Genomic DNA, 15,174 nt, shown 5'->3' on the forward strand with positions numbered 1-15,174 from the left:
GAACATTCAAGATGAAGGGGTGGGCAGACTCTTTTTCTGGTGAGGGCCCACTTCTGGCTCATAGATGGCTGTCTGTGGTCTCACAGGGTGGAAAAGGGCAAGGGCTCTCTGGGGTCTTTTTTTATAAGGACACAAATCTCCTTTATGAGAGCTCCACCCTCATGGCCTAACCCACCCAAAGGACTCCACCTCCAAATACCATCACACTGGGGGCTAATTTTCATTATGTGAAATTTGGGAAGGGGACATAAACAGTCTATAGCAATCTCTCATATAGACCTTTCTCTTTTCTTCACAGAGTTTTTGTATATTTATTTCTAAACCGTAGCTCTCTGTAATACTATTTTAAGAACCTGGCTGCTGAGTCTTGCTAAAATAGCATCTCCAAGATTAGGGCTCAAAATCTGCATATTTATCAAGCTCTTCCGATGACACTTAAACTGCCAGGAAGCATGCTCAGTGTGATACAGTGAAGTAAAACTGTACTCTGAATGAATCTTGTTTTGTTTTTGCATTTCCATCAGACTCTTTGAAAGTTGGAAAGGATTCAACGTGAAGAGTGTAAGACTTCAGTTCTTTCATAAGGGCTAGGAATTTCCCAAACAAAAAGATATCTCTCTAACCACTTTATCACTGACTGAAAAATTTGACCACGGTTGATTTTTTTTCTTCTGTATTAATTTTTCCAATTTTCTTCCAAATGGTAAAGAAAAAGAAATACATTAAGTTCAAATAAAGCTTGTAACTCAGTTAACTAGATAGCTATCTGCCATCACACATCAGACATGAGAAACTTGAGATTTCAGGGCTTCCTCTATACTGAATGCTCACCAAACATTTGTCTGCTGACTGATGAGAAAAAGGAACATTTTATAAAGAGGAGGAGACAAAACTGAGTTATATGATCACTAAAGTTTTAATTTTGTTCTGACCTTCCCAGAAATGTTACAGTGTGTGGCTCTTTAGTAGTTTCTTGACATATAATTTTACTTCCTATTTAAAAAAAAGTTTGAGATGTAATTTTTACTCAGTGGAATATGCTAATCTTGAGTGGCGAGTGTATGAGAAATACACCTGTGATAGCCACTCCCCTATCAAGATAAAATGTTTCCGTCACCCCAGAATTTTTTTCCCTTTCCCTTCTCAATCAATCAGTCCCTCAGAGGTAATTCTTTTCTGATTTCTGTCATGATGCATTAGTTTTGAAAGTTCTAGAAATTCATATAAGTGGCATACTTTTTGGAATCATCCAGGTTCTTGAGTGTATCAACAGTTCATTCGTTATATTACTGAGTAGCATTCCATTGTATGAATGCACTGCTATTTGTTAATCCACTTTACTGTTGATGAACATCTGTGTTGTCTCTAGCTTTGAGCTGTTACGAATAAAGCTCCTATGTACATTCTTCTAGGAATCTTCTGTTTGACACATATTTTCATTTGCTTGAGTAAATACCAAGGAATGGAATTGCTAATTGAAAGGATAGGTATATGTTTAATGTCATAAGAAATGTCCAAATGGTTTTCCACCAGCAGAGTATGAGAATTTTGGTTGCTCCAAAAGTCAGTATTTCAGGTTGTCAGATATTTTAGCTGTAACCATTCTGGTTTGTGTGAAGTGCTATCTCACTGTGGTTTGATTTTGTGTTTGCTTGCTGACTAATGATGCGCAGCACTTTTTCACATGCTTGTTTGCCTTTTGTGTATCTTCCTTAGGTTCTTTTGCGGGGTGTTGATTCATGTGTCATGCTCACTTAAATTTTTTTTTGGTTCTTTTATTGTTGTTATTAAATTGTAAGAGTTTTTTGTATATACTAGATTTAATCCTTTGCCAGATACAAGTGTTCTGAATATTTTCCCAGGACTTTTCACTTTTTTAACAGATGTTTTATATGAGCAGCTGTTTTAATATTAATGGAACCCAATTTATCTTTTTGTTCTTTTTGTTATTAATGCATTTTGTGTTCTACCTAAGAAACTTAAAAGGCTTGAGGAAATTCTCCAATAATTTCTTCTATAAGCTTTATGATTTTGGTGTGTTCTTTTAGATCTATGATCCATCTCAAATTAATTCTTTTGTATGAAATAAGATAGTGGTGTAGCAGTCAATGTTCACTTTTTCCGTATGAATGTCTGCTTGTTTTAGCATCATTTGGTGGGGAGATTTTTTTTTTTAACATTTTTTATTGATTTATAATCATTCCACAATGTTGTGTCAAATTCCAGTGTTCAGCACAATTTCTCAGCCATTCATGGACACATACACACTCATCGTCACATCCTTCTCTCTGTGAGTCATCATAACATTTTGTGTATATTTCCCTGTGCTATACAGTGCAGTCTATTCTACAATTTTGAAATCCCAGTCTATCCCCCTCCACCCTCCACCCCCCCGGCAACCACAAGTCCGCATTCTCTGTCTGTGAGTCTATTTCTGTCCTTTATTTACGCTTTGTTTTTGTTTGTTTGTTTGTTTTTGTTTTTGTTTTTTAGATTCCACATATGAGCGATCTCATATGGTATTTTTCTTTCTCTTTCTGGCTTACTTCACTTAGAATGACATTCTCCAGGAGCATCCATGTTGCTGCAAATGGCATTATGTTGTCGGTTTTTATGGCTGAGTAGTATTCCATTGTATAAATATACCACATCTTCTTTATCCAGTCACCTGTTGATGGACATTTAGGCTGTTTCCATGTTTCGGCTATTGTAAATAGTGCTGCTATGAATAGTGGGGTGCAGGTGTCATCCTGAAGTAGGTTTCCTTCTGGATACAAGCCCAGGAGTGGGATTCCTGGGTCATATGGTAAGTCTATTCCTAGTCTTTTGAGGAATCTCCACACTGTTTTCCATAGTGGCTGCACCAAACTGCATTTGGTGGGGAGATTTTTATTCTCCATTAATTTGCACTTACTGTTTGTGTTGAAAGTCAATTAACTGAGTGTACATATTGAGTCTATTTCTCAACTATCTCTTTAGTTTCATTTGTTCATCCTTATACCAAGCTAAATTGTTTTCATTAATGTAGCTTATACTAAGTCTTGGAGTCAAGAAATGTAAATCTTCTAAATCTATCTTTGTTGAGATTATTTTAGACCATCTAGATACTTTCTATTTACATACGCAATTTAGTATCATCTTGTGAAATTCTGCAAAAAAAAAATTGCCAAAATTTTTAGTGAGATTATACTGAATCCAAAGGACACTTTGGGATATTTGTCACCTTAGCAATATTAATCCTTGTAACTTATTAATATATGTTTCCATTTATTTAAATACTCTTTAATGTATCTTCAGCAAAGTTTTTGCAGTTTTCTGTGTATAGGTGTCACAGGTCAGACTCGGAGACAGATCAGCTTGCAGGAATTGTGTTGCAGTGCTCTCCTGGAATAAACACCTACCTATGGTGAAAGCCATGAGTGTGGGGTTAGTTAGAATTTGGTCTAAATGCAGTCACAGCAAAGGCTTCAGCTGATCTGATGGGAATATCAAAATCTGGGATAGACTTCAAAAGTCTTGAACTGGAGCAAAATGATTGGACTTTCCATGGCCCCATTTCCATCAGTTATTGGTTTTGGGTCACAGTGGGAGGATGTATAGCTTTAGATGAGGTGGTTCTCTTTAGCTGAGAGCAATTTGCAGAGACAACTCTGCAGATGTGAATCTGAGAGCTGTCTGCCAACAACACTTCCAACAGCTAGGAGAATAATTCCTTCAGTCTTAAAGGGCTGAGGTGCTGGGTTGTACAGGACTGCTTCCAGTATATTTCATCCTTTGTGCCACTTGGGTCCAGTTGATTCATAAAATTCCTGGGAACAGATCCGTCAGGACACTGGTGGGCCTCATTTCCCAGAGGAAGCATGTAAAATAAAGTTTAGTGGGATAAACTATGGCCTCTATCCCTGAAGTGAGCCTTTTGGCCACAACTGATACCCATTATCTCCATCCTCCACTAGCCATTCAAGATTCCTCTTACCTTTGGACAGCAACTGGAATCTTTTAGGAGGTTTACTTGGTAGCATAATAAGGAACCTTATATCTGATGATACTGAGAGCCTGGTCACCAAGCCATTCTTTGGGTGTGGCTGCTACACTCATTTGTTAATTGGTAAAATTGTGCAAAGGAGACGACAGAAATGTTCAGGTATGTCATCCGAGTGCCAAACCTATTCCTTTGTTGTGTAACAGCAGCTCTGTCTCCTGTTGATAATCAGGGACTTACCCCTTCAGATCAGGGACTCTTCTGTGTTTCAACTTGTTTCTTGACATGAGTTGAGAGTGGCCAGAGAATATTTCAGAGAGTTAAATATATTCAGACTGTTGTTGGCACCACTGGAGGAGTTAACCATTTGGATAAACAAGATCTCCAAAGACCTTTGCAGAATTCGGTGTTACAAGGACCAGGAGCATGGATTAAGAAAAGTGATGGTAAACAGGTAGATACTTTCATTTTCACATCTTGGTTTTTGGACCCATGACTTCTATAAATTGAAAGCACAGCACCATATATTGGTTATAAATTAAGCAGATATCTTGCATCCTTGAGGGTGGTACTCATTCTCACATAGTAACATATATGAGCTGGTGCCTCATTTGCAGCTTCAGTAAGGCATTCTATTGGAAGGTGGGTCTGGCAGCTTCTGGGAGGTGTTGTATGCATCAGGACCAGTGGATCCAATTGTTGTGTACCCACTGCCATACCTCTTGCTATAAAATGAGTCCCTTGGTTTCATGCAGTCTTTGTGATTATAGATAATACTCTGTAAATGCTTGGATGTTGGTGCTGGCTGAGGTCCTGTGAAGCAGAAAAGGCAAAGCTATACAGAATATGTCAGTTCCAGTCCAGATGAATCATTCAGGGTGAAGGGGGTCTAATGTTGTCAAATTGACACTATATAACTGTTTGGTCTTCTCCTGAAATGGTGACATACTGGGAGCTGAGCGTTGTTCCGTGTTTCTGGCAGGTTGGATATTATCTGTTAATTGGAATGTCTAGTCTACTTGCATTTAATACAGTTATGATTATTATTTGGTTTAAGTTTTCATCTTGTTATTTGTCTTCTGTGGTACCATTTGTTCTTTATTTCTTTTTTCCCTATTGTTTGTTATCAGGAGGTTCCTGCCTCATTAAATACACTGCCTTCTGTTGGATTATTCAGATACATTTAGGAACCCACTTTACCTCCTACATTATGTAATTAAATACACCTTCATCATTTATTTTTATTTTCAAAGTAAGTTACATTTTAAACTATCACTATCTGCCTCAAAGTAATATTCTATTACCTCATACAATCTAAGAATCTGATGACAATATTCTTTTCCTTACCTCTTTTCTATTTTTGTGCTATTATTTCATATCATTTATTTCTAAATATGTTATAAACCTCAAAACATATTTTTATTAATATTTATTTTAAACAGTCAACTGTGCTTTAAAAATTAGGAAAGTGTAACAGCATAAATGATGTTTAACCACATATTAATCATTTCTGCTCTTCATTCCATCAAATAAATTTGAGTTTCCATATGGTATCTGTTCCTTCAGAAGAACTTTCTTTAACATCAATGGAATTTTAAGTCTATTGGTGATAATTTCACTCATATTTGTTTAACAAATTTTTTTTTATTTTTGAGGGTTTTTTTGTGCAATGTATTGAATTCTATATTTACATACTCCTAAAAAATACCAGCATTTAAAAATATTCCATTGGTTCCCATCTGGGGACACTTTAATATAGTTTCCTATATTCAGTGATTTCTCTTGTTACATTTTTCTTGTATAAAATGTTTTTGACTTCACTGCCTTTATGACTTTTCAATTTATCTTTGAGCTTTAGCCATTTGACAGTGATATGCCTAAGTATGCTTTTCTTTGTGTTTATCCAAATTGTGTTTTTTCTTATGTTTTTGAATATGTGGGCTAATTTTTAAAAAAATTTTATACATATTTACCTGTGCTTGATATTGACCTTTACATCACTGAGACTTGTTTTTGTTTTTATTTTTTTGTTTGTCTGCTTGTTTTTTTACAGTATGTGCTTCAGTTTGCATGGTTTTTATGGCCTATTTTCAATTCACTGATAACTTTCTTCAACAGCACCCAATTTGTGATTTTTTAAAAAATTTCAGATGTTGTATTGTTTAATTTTTAAAATATCTTTCTATAGTTGTCATTTTGCTAATAAGATTTTTCATATTTATTAAATCCATTTTGTCCTTTAAATCCTTTAACGTATTTATCAAAGCTATATAAATGTCCTGTCTCATAATTCTACTATCTGTGTCATCTCTGTGTCTGTGTCTATTGACTGTTTGTTCTTTTTTTCTCTGTTTATTCACATGTCTAGTATTTTTATTTGTATTCTGAATTTTATGAGTGTTACATTGCTCAAATTCAAATTATGTAGTCTCTTTTAAAGAATATTGTTTTGTTCTGGAAAGTGATTAGTTTACTCACTGATAAACTTGATCTTGTCAAGGATCAGGCAAATCTAGAAAAGCCGTACTCTAAAATGTTGATCTTCCTGAAGTCTGAAATGGAAGTCATTGGTTTTTTAGTAATGATTATCTACTATGACTGGTTAGAACTCCAGTATTCTCAGCACTGAGAAAACTCTAAAATTTTTGTTTGGCTTCCATTTAGATCTCTTTCAGATTCCACAATGTCACACCCTGTGTAAATGCAACTTAGATTTGTAGAAGAATCAAGAGATACCTTGTGTAGATTTCTGGATTTTTTTTTTTCTCTGTGTATGTCTCCCCTCCCCAGTATTCTGTTTCATAAATTTCAGCTACCTCAATAGCCCCAAATCCTTCTGATCTCTGTTTCTCTGCCCAGCAGTACTGTTGCTCTGTATTTATCTCCAGTTCTCTATGGCTCAGTTTAGAAACTGAGCCTCCAGATGGGAGGCTGAGGTAGGTATGGATTCCACCTGGCATGTGTTCCTTTTTTAAGGATCACAGCTCTGCACTATCTGTGAATGACAATACCATTTTATTTCTATTTATGGTAAGAGTAAGTCAACACCTGCTATTCTGTATTGACTATAATCACAATTTCTCTCCTTTCTCTGTAAAAACAAATAGTTACCTTTGCATTATTTTTAAAGCAGTTTCATACATTATCTCATCTTATTCTCAAAGAGTTATCAAATGAATTAGCACTAGTGATGATAATCAGGAAAGAAGGGAATTTTTAAGTTCCATATTTCTGATAAGGATAATAAGCTTCAAGGAGAGTAAGTAATTTTAGCCTAAACTATATGGATTAATGTCCAGTTTTCTAATTTTTATTTTGGTACTCTGTCCATTGAGAAATGCTCTCTCAAGGGAAAACAAAACTCTTTGCTCTTTATGTTTTCTGGGTTTATTATTTTTGTATTTTGTTTAAGCATATGCTTTCCTTTTACAAGTTATAATTTATCAGAAATATAGAGATGTTTTATCATGTTTTCCCTTAGGCTTTTCCTTTTCTGGTTTTGCTTCTTTCACACATTCTGAGACACTCATAGCCATTTATGTCTATTTTTATGGCTGACTGTATTAGAAAATTATATGAAAACATGAATGACCACTAGTTTTATTAGTGTAAAATTACAATTTTGATATGGATATTAAAAATACCAGCATAATTTCAGATATCTGTAATGTAATTATTATGTCCAGAGAAAGAAATTTCATACCTATTCTGATTGTAAACTTACCACAGTTGTAATTTAGTATTTATACCATATTTGACTTCAAGCCTCCTAAGGCAGGTAAAGGCTACCTGTCTTGTTTAACCACTGGTCCTCACTACAATATCTGGCTTATAATAGATGTTCATTAAATATTTATTGAAAGAATGAACCATACATGCTAATTAGTTTTTAATGGAAACTTTGCATTTCATTCTAAGGATTACAATTTAACAGGATTATGACAAATTGGATGAAATAAAGGGAAGAATGGCCTGGGTGAGGAAGGATATACAACTAATGGTTGAAATTGGAGATATTAAACTGAAAAGAGGTCCCTAAGAAGGAAAATAATGACTGCTTTAAAATATTTGAGGTTATCTTCTGTAAGTTAGGTGGTAGATTTTCTCTGTGTGCTTCACAGAAAATCACTAGGCCTAATGGGTGGTGTTTTGGAGAGGTAAATTTTCAACTCAGTGTAAGTAAGAATTCTCCAGATAAATGTATACACTTGGAATCAAGACCTTACAAATATAGGGGGACCCATGCTTTTTCTTGGTTCTAGAGACCGAATTTGTCAAGTTAGGGAACATAGAAGTAATTTCTGTATCATCTTGGAAAACAGATCAATTGAGCTTTCAATTTAACCCCTAATTAAATTTATAAAAATATGATTCCATCACTCAACAAATGTTTATTGAGCTCCTAGTATGTACAAACCTCCAGGATGTAATTTACACTATAAAGAGGGTTTATTTTCAAACTCACTTCACAAAGAATTCAAAAATTCTTTTCCCACCCCCTTATTTGGAATTGTGGCTTCCTTTGAGAGATACTTCTTCTAGAAGTGTTTGATGCAAGTAAGAACATGCATGTGCGCGCACACACACACACACACAAAGCCACAAATAGCAGAAAAAAAGGGACAAAGAAGGCTCAAAAACAGCTGTTGACCTGGCATGTTCTTTGCAGAGAATTAAAGTAATTATATTTTCAAAGGATTGTCACATTTCAGAAAATAAATTATTAGGGCAAAAGATAGTTGAAACAGAACTCCTGGAAAGCATAAAACACTTAGGTAAGGAAGGATTGCTTCTCTTGGCTTATGCTGAGAACAATCCACAAATCATATTTTGGATCAGTTTTCAAAATATAATCTTTCTAAAAGTTTTCTATCCCCTGGTATGCTTTGCAAACAATTTATGGGGGAATCAAATTGCCCCTTTAACTGCCAGTAACAAATATGCTGCATAATTTAATACGAAATTACCTATATGTTTGAAAATAATGACACTAGGAAATATGAACTTTCCCAGCCTCGCCAGCTGATGAGTATACATGAGGTCATATACATGCCTAAATTAATAAGAAAGCTAATTATCCTCATCTACTAATCATGCATGTATTTTGCTTCCTGCAAAGACTCTGGATTCATACATGCTGGTCTCCAAGGGTCCATCACATGTTCTAAGTAAGCACACATGTACAGAAATAACTGGACAATGCCAAAACTGCTCTGCATGGCATAGTTGTTCCTTGCTGCTGTGGCCACTGTCCAAGCCTGGGGGTCCTCAGATGTACAATGCTCTGCCTCTTCTCCTTGCCCCTGCTTTAGGCAGCACAGCTTATCCCCTGATGACTGCTCCAGTTCCACCAGTCATAGAGCATATACTTGCCGCTCTCCGGGTGTGGTGGGAACGTTCGCTGCTATGTGCTAGCAGATCCAGAATCTCCCATCCGATGGCTGCCTCCCCTCTGCCAGCAAAGCAGACCCTGTCATTCTTCTTGATGTAGCAGGCACTGGCATGACTTATTTTCCACTTTAGAGTGTGGTCGTTGGTTTTGTTGCTCTGCTAGGAGGAGACATTCTCTTTTAGTGGTTTGGGGTCCCAAGGGATCCCCAAAACTGTGTGGCAATTATAGAGGAGATTATAGAAAAAAGCTCTCTCTCTTTTGTGAAGTTCAAACACAGTGTTTCTTGGGCACCGGTGTGTGACAGAGTTCAGCAAATCTAGCCTTTTAGTACACTTTTAGGCTTCCCTTTCCGTAACATGTGAATTTGCATGCAAGGGCTGGGGCCAGCATCAGATTTTTACAAAAGCTGTCACACTGTACTCAGAATCTCTATTCCCTGCTGATAATGGAGGTCTTATAACTAGCTCAAGTCGTAGTTCCAGGATCCATGATTCCCCAGGAATAGATTTTCCCTAGGAGTATTCTCACTCCCCATTAAATTGATGCTGTTTTGTTTTGTCCTGTTTGTAATCCCCCAAATGGTCAGTTACGTCTGAATGTCCAGGAGTAAACACAATATAGATGTACATGGTAAGGCAGGACACAGGACACAGTAACATGCTTGGAAGAATCTCTGAAGTTTGGAAAACATTGCTAGAGTACTTGATTTTCCTGGTGCACATTTCAGAAATAATCTGTAAAGCATAAATAAAGCTCAAAGGAGCGATAGATTTCACATTGGAAAAGTGGAAAAGTCAAACAATCAGGACTCACTCTATAAAAGTAACCATACACTGACGTTACATTTTTTTCATCCTTCTAGACTATCTGCAGTGTTTCCTCATTACTTTCTAAAGCAAGTACTAATTGGGTGAAGAAACAGCTGTTTCCTATTCTCTGTGACTCTTGTAATACGCTCACTGTTTGGGAAGATAATCTTGGACCCACTGACTCTCTATACCACGTGTGAATCATGGCGCTAGGTCGGAATCTGATCTTCCACCAAATGATTTTCCTACGTAAAATTCGGACACACTGAATCTTGATAACACCCTTTTTAAAATAAAACTTGTATTCATTATTGGGAGATTTTATGAGTGAAATTAAAGTTTGGATCCATCCAGTCTCTCTCTCTCAGTCCTCTGGAACATAAATGACTGTGATGAGCAGAATCCTCATGCTAACTGGCAAGGCACGAACGAGGTGAGTAGAAACAAAAACTTTTGTTATGAGAAGCCACTGAGATTGAGGTGTGCTTGTTAGTGCACAACCTAGCCTCTGCTGATTAGTATGCTCATTAATGTAAATTAAAAAGCTAGTTTCTTGGCGTATGATCCCATTTAAATTACAATCATTTATTGAAATTCTCTGTGCATAAGGAATAGCACTAGGTATTTATCTGGGATGCAGATATAAAAATTAGCAAGACTCCTTGCTCTCTTTAAGAATTTATTCCCATGAGAGGTTCATCCTTAATAGTAGGTCACAGGTCATGTTATGCCGGGCAATTGGATTCTGTATGATTGTGAAATCAGCATAAAAATTATCAAGAGGCAGAGTATTCTCTCGTGTGTGTGTGTGTGTGTGTGTGTGTGTGTGTGTGTGTTAGGGAAGGAGGTGGTTTTTTTCTAGAAATCAACTCCCAAAGTACAAAGTATAGGAAATACAAAACCAAATGGTCCAATATCCAAGGTGCTGAAACCAAAGCAACAAAGTAGGAAGTAGCAGAGGACACTACTAAGTGTTGGATATCTCCCTGGGCAACATGATGCCAGTAAAGAATCCCCAGGGCAAGGGGAAGGCTGAGGATACATAGATGAGACTCTCAGTTGCTTCAACTTGCAATATTGAGGTTCAGTGAAAATGTAAGTGTAAAAAGAGATCTGAGGTGGGGACCAGAGATCCAGAAAAAAGGACAGTTCTAGCATCTTCCATAGACAGGTGAGTGTTCCATAGGGAAGCTGCAGCCCAAACTCACAGAAGCAGTACTCCAGGCAAAGAGAGATCACAGGCCCATGTGGAGACTGGGCATCCAGTCAGATCCCTACAATATGTGACATTAATATGAAAAATGGAGGTTCTGTCTTGGTACTACCACTTCTTTGTTATGCATGTTACATAGCGTCTATGTGCTTTAATGCCTTAACATGTACAATAAGAATAACTTAATTTCTCCTTCCTCATAATTGTATATGAGCAATAAGTGAATAACCCTATACATTTTATGATAGTGTCTGGCAGATAATATATGCTTCACACATGAAAAGATACTCAACATCACTAATCATCAGGGAAATGCAAATTGAGCCACAATAAGAAATCACCATATACCTGTCAGAATGGCTTGTCATCAAAAAGACAAGAAATAACAAGAGTTTGCGAGGATGTGGAGAAAAGGGAACCCTCCTACACTGTTTGGGGATTGTATATTGGTACAGCCACTTTGGAAAACAATATGAGGGTTCCTCAAAAAATTAAAACTAGAACTAACAGATGATCCAGCAACCCCATTCCTGGGTATATATTCAAAGAAAACGAAAACACTAATTTGAAATCATACATGCACACTAATGTTCATAGCAGCACTATTTACAATAGCCAAGATATACAAGCAGCCTGAATGTCCATCGACAGATGACTGGATAAAGATGTGGTGTGTGTATATATGTATATACACATACATACACACCCGCACACACACACACACACACACACACACACACACACACACACACACACAAATAAAATATTTCTCGGCCATAAAAAAGAATGACATTTTGCTATTTGCAACAACATGGATGGACCTGGAGGGTATTATGCTTAGTTAAATAAGTCAGACAGAGAAAACCAAGTAGTGTATATTTTCACTTATATGTGGAATCTAAAAAATAAAACAAATTAGTGAATATATCAAAGCCCAAACAGACTCACAGATACAGAGAACAAACTATTGGTTATCAGAAGGGAGAGGGTTGGGGGAAGGAGAAAAATAGGTAAAGGAGATTAAAAGGTACAAACCATTAGGTATAAAATAAATTAGATACAAGGTTGTAATGTACAGCACAAGGAATATAGCCAATATTTTATAATAATCTTATATGATATAATCTATAATATACTGAATCACTCATAATTAGCAAAAATAAACTATCATTTTTTATTATGGCTATCATTACGTGATTATCCTTTCCCTGGAGTTTCATGCAGTGAGTGTACTGGTTAATGAAATTTGGGTGATTCCATTAAAAATAAACATGTAAAATAACACTGAAGCTTGGCTGGCTTATTGGAACCAACATGCAATGTTAAGCCTAGTAACTAAATAATTATTTTTTCTTTATTTGCTTTGGTGTCTAGTTTTATTATTTTGGTTATATGAAAGTATAATTTTGACTTTCATAAGAGGACTTTAGCAATTCTCTCTAAAGGGAAAAGAAAAGCTTTTGGTGATGCCATTACCAACAGTTGCTTTTTCTGATTTTTATTCCTTCCTTTATAATCCATAATGCTTTTTTTTAATTCATTCAGTGCAATTTGGTTAAAATTCTTTTTCCTTCTTCCCTCTTGCTCCCAAAAATGCCTTTGCTATTAAACTCATTTTGTAAATGTGGTATATTGGTATGAGTTTCCTTCACAGTTTTTATGATGCTGACACCAGCAAAAGCTAAGAGGAGATTGAAACTCTTGGGGCTTTATGTGATTTTGATGATAGATATTTTTAAGGCTCTCTTTTCTGCTGTCTGAATTTGAGCAGTGTAGCATTCCCCACCCCACCCCCAATGTATAAAATAACTTTCCTGCAATGTTAAGGAAAGAAGCAGTGATTAGAAAGATTAAGCAGACACCCTGGGTCTAAGATAGAAAGGCCTAAGGAAAACAAAATGCACAACTTAGATTTAGCAAGGATATTTCAGGGCTCTTGAATGTTTTTGTCAATGATTATTTGGATAATAAATACTTTATCTTCTCTTATAACAAAGCCAGGTCAGCTTCTGAGTTAGATACTGTGGTAAACAATGAAGAATTTTTAAACATTTTTTGCTTTCTTAAGGATTGTAAAAAGGAAAATGACATATACATCTTTGCATATATTTAGTCTGAAGCCATACTACAGAAGGCTAGTATTTGGAGTAATAAGGGATTCCTAGAAAAGGAAGAAGACCAGGAGAGAATTATGGTGAAGAGGTAGAGGCTAACTAATTTGTGCAATAAGGAAAACACTAATATTTAGCAATGACACTCATATTTTCAAAACTGTATTCCTCTTATGCCTATCCTCTCTCTTCTTTCTGAATATTAGTCATGTACATTTGTTCATGTGCTGATTTAAAATTCTTTCATTTATTTACAAGAATTCCCCACCCCTCCCCCACCTTTTCCCTACCCACCCAGTCCACTCGGATGTATTGCATGCCTGTGAATTATACCCCAAGTGTGACAGACGATGACTATTTAGAGGATGCCAAGTAGCGGTTGCCCTAGCAACAATAACCAGGGGATGCTTCTCAGAACTTCTGCCTGCTCTCTTCCTCCATCATTTTCCCTGTTATGAGAGTTAGACAACATGGTTACCGGAATTGGTTGAAGCTGCTTCCTACTCCCCGACCCAGCATAGTGAAAGAGAGAAAGCTTAGAAATGTCTGCTTTTTACTTACTGTCGAGGGAAATTCAGCATGTCTATGCCATCAAGACTGAAAAGAGGGGCACTCTTAGGGAGAAAAGAGCTGGGTGCTCTCATACTAATAAATGCTCGATGGTGGGAGAATTGATTGTCAGAACTGCTACTGCGAACCACTTGTGAGGAATGAAAAAAACCATTGTTGAATTTCCACACGTGGGCTAAAAGAACAGTATGTAAATTGGATTGCAAGATGCTATGTTCTGTGAGTGGAAATTTCTCGTTTGTTCTGAATCTGATATAGCAGATTTAATTTTACTTTCTTTGTCAAATGAAGAAAATCTAAAAAAAAAAATGGGAGTGTAATCTAGACAGCAAGATGGAAAACTTTTTTCAATTACCTATGACTTTATTGATATTTACATCTCCTCTCCTAAATAAATATTCAGGTTAAAGCAGACAATGAAGTTTAAGGGAAATTCTGTTTGCTAAGAAAAGCAGAGTGGATTTCTGTGAAGCAAAAGGAGCTTAAGCTTCAGGGTCTCCCACTTGCAAAGGCCCCTTTGAAGGCCCTGTATCTCAATTTGCATTTGTATGTATATTACTTTTATTCTTAAAAAGCCACTCCCTGATTGTATACACTTTAAGATACATAAATTCTGCATCCACTCCTCAAGAGAGAGGGAAATAGAAGTGATTTATTTGTATCATTTTTTTATGACATTCAGATTTCTAGTCTTGTATTTCTGTTTTGAGTACTCATTTCTGTTTTTCCCTTTTTCCCTCTTGCTTTGGGGATATTATAGAGCTTTCACGGATCTCAAGTTTGCTTATGTTTAAGCAACAATAACAAAAATATGTAGTTTGTATACATCACTGTCCTTTCAAAATCATTTAATAAAACTATGAGTAGAAAATGAAGTGGTCACTAATAGAAGATAAACAGAACACATTGAATTATTTTAAAATAGTTAATTTATCTGCAAACTGTGTTATTGGGAATGTATTCTATGTTTTTGGGGGGGAAACATTAGATTTCTGACTGGGAGTTTTTGTATAATCTTAAGAATAAATATAATTAAATAAAGGCTTAAAGCAGATTTCCTTGGAATTTCTTTTCCATATATTTGAATGAATAGTTTT

At 36.0% G+C, this 15,174-nt stretch overlaps 1 long non-coding RNA gene across 1 annotated transcript in view; it reads left to right on the forward strand.

Moving 5' to 3' along the window:
- Positions 1–12,696, forward strand: part of LOC123618419 (uncharacterized) — a 243,406-nt gene extending 230,710 nt beyond the window's left edge. Inside the window, exon 8 of the long non-coding RNA XR_006726859.2 lies at positions 10,237–12,696. This is a non-coding gene — a long non-coding RNA (uncharacterized LOC123618419). The remainder of the gene's footprint in view (positions 1–10,236) is intronic.
- The last annotated feature ends 2,478 nt before the right edge of the window (positions 12,697–15,174 follow it).

Source organism: Camelus bactrianus, chromosome 1, assembly GCF_048773025.1.
Source record: "Camelus bactrianus isolate YW-2024 breed Bactrian camel chromosome 1, ASM4877302v1, whole genome shotgun sequence".
Taxonomy (NCBI): domain Eukaryota; kingdom Metazoa; phylum Chordata; class Mammalia; order Artiodactyla; family Camelidae; genus Camelus; species Camelus bactrianus.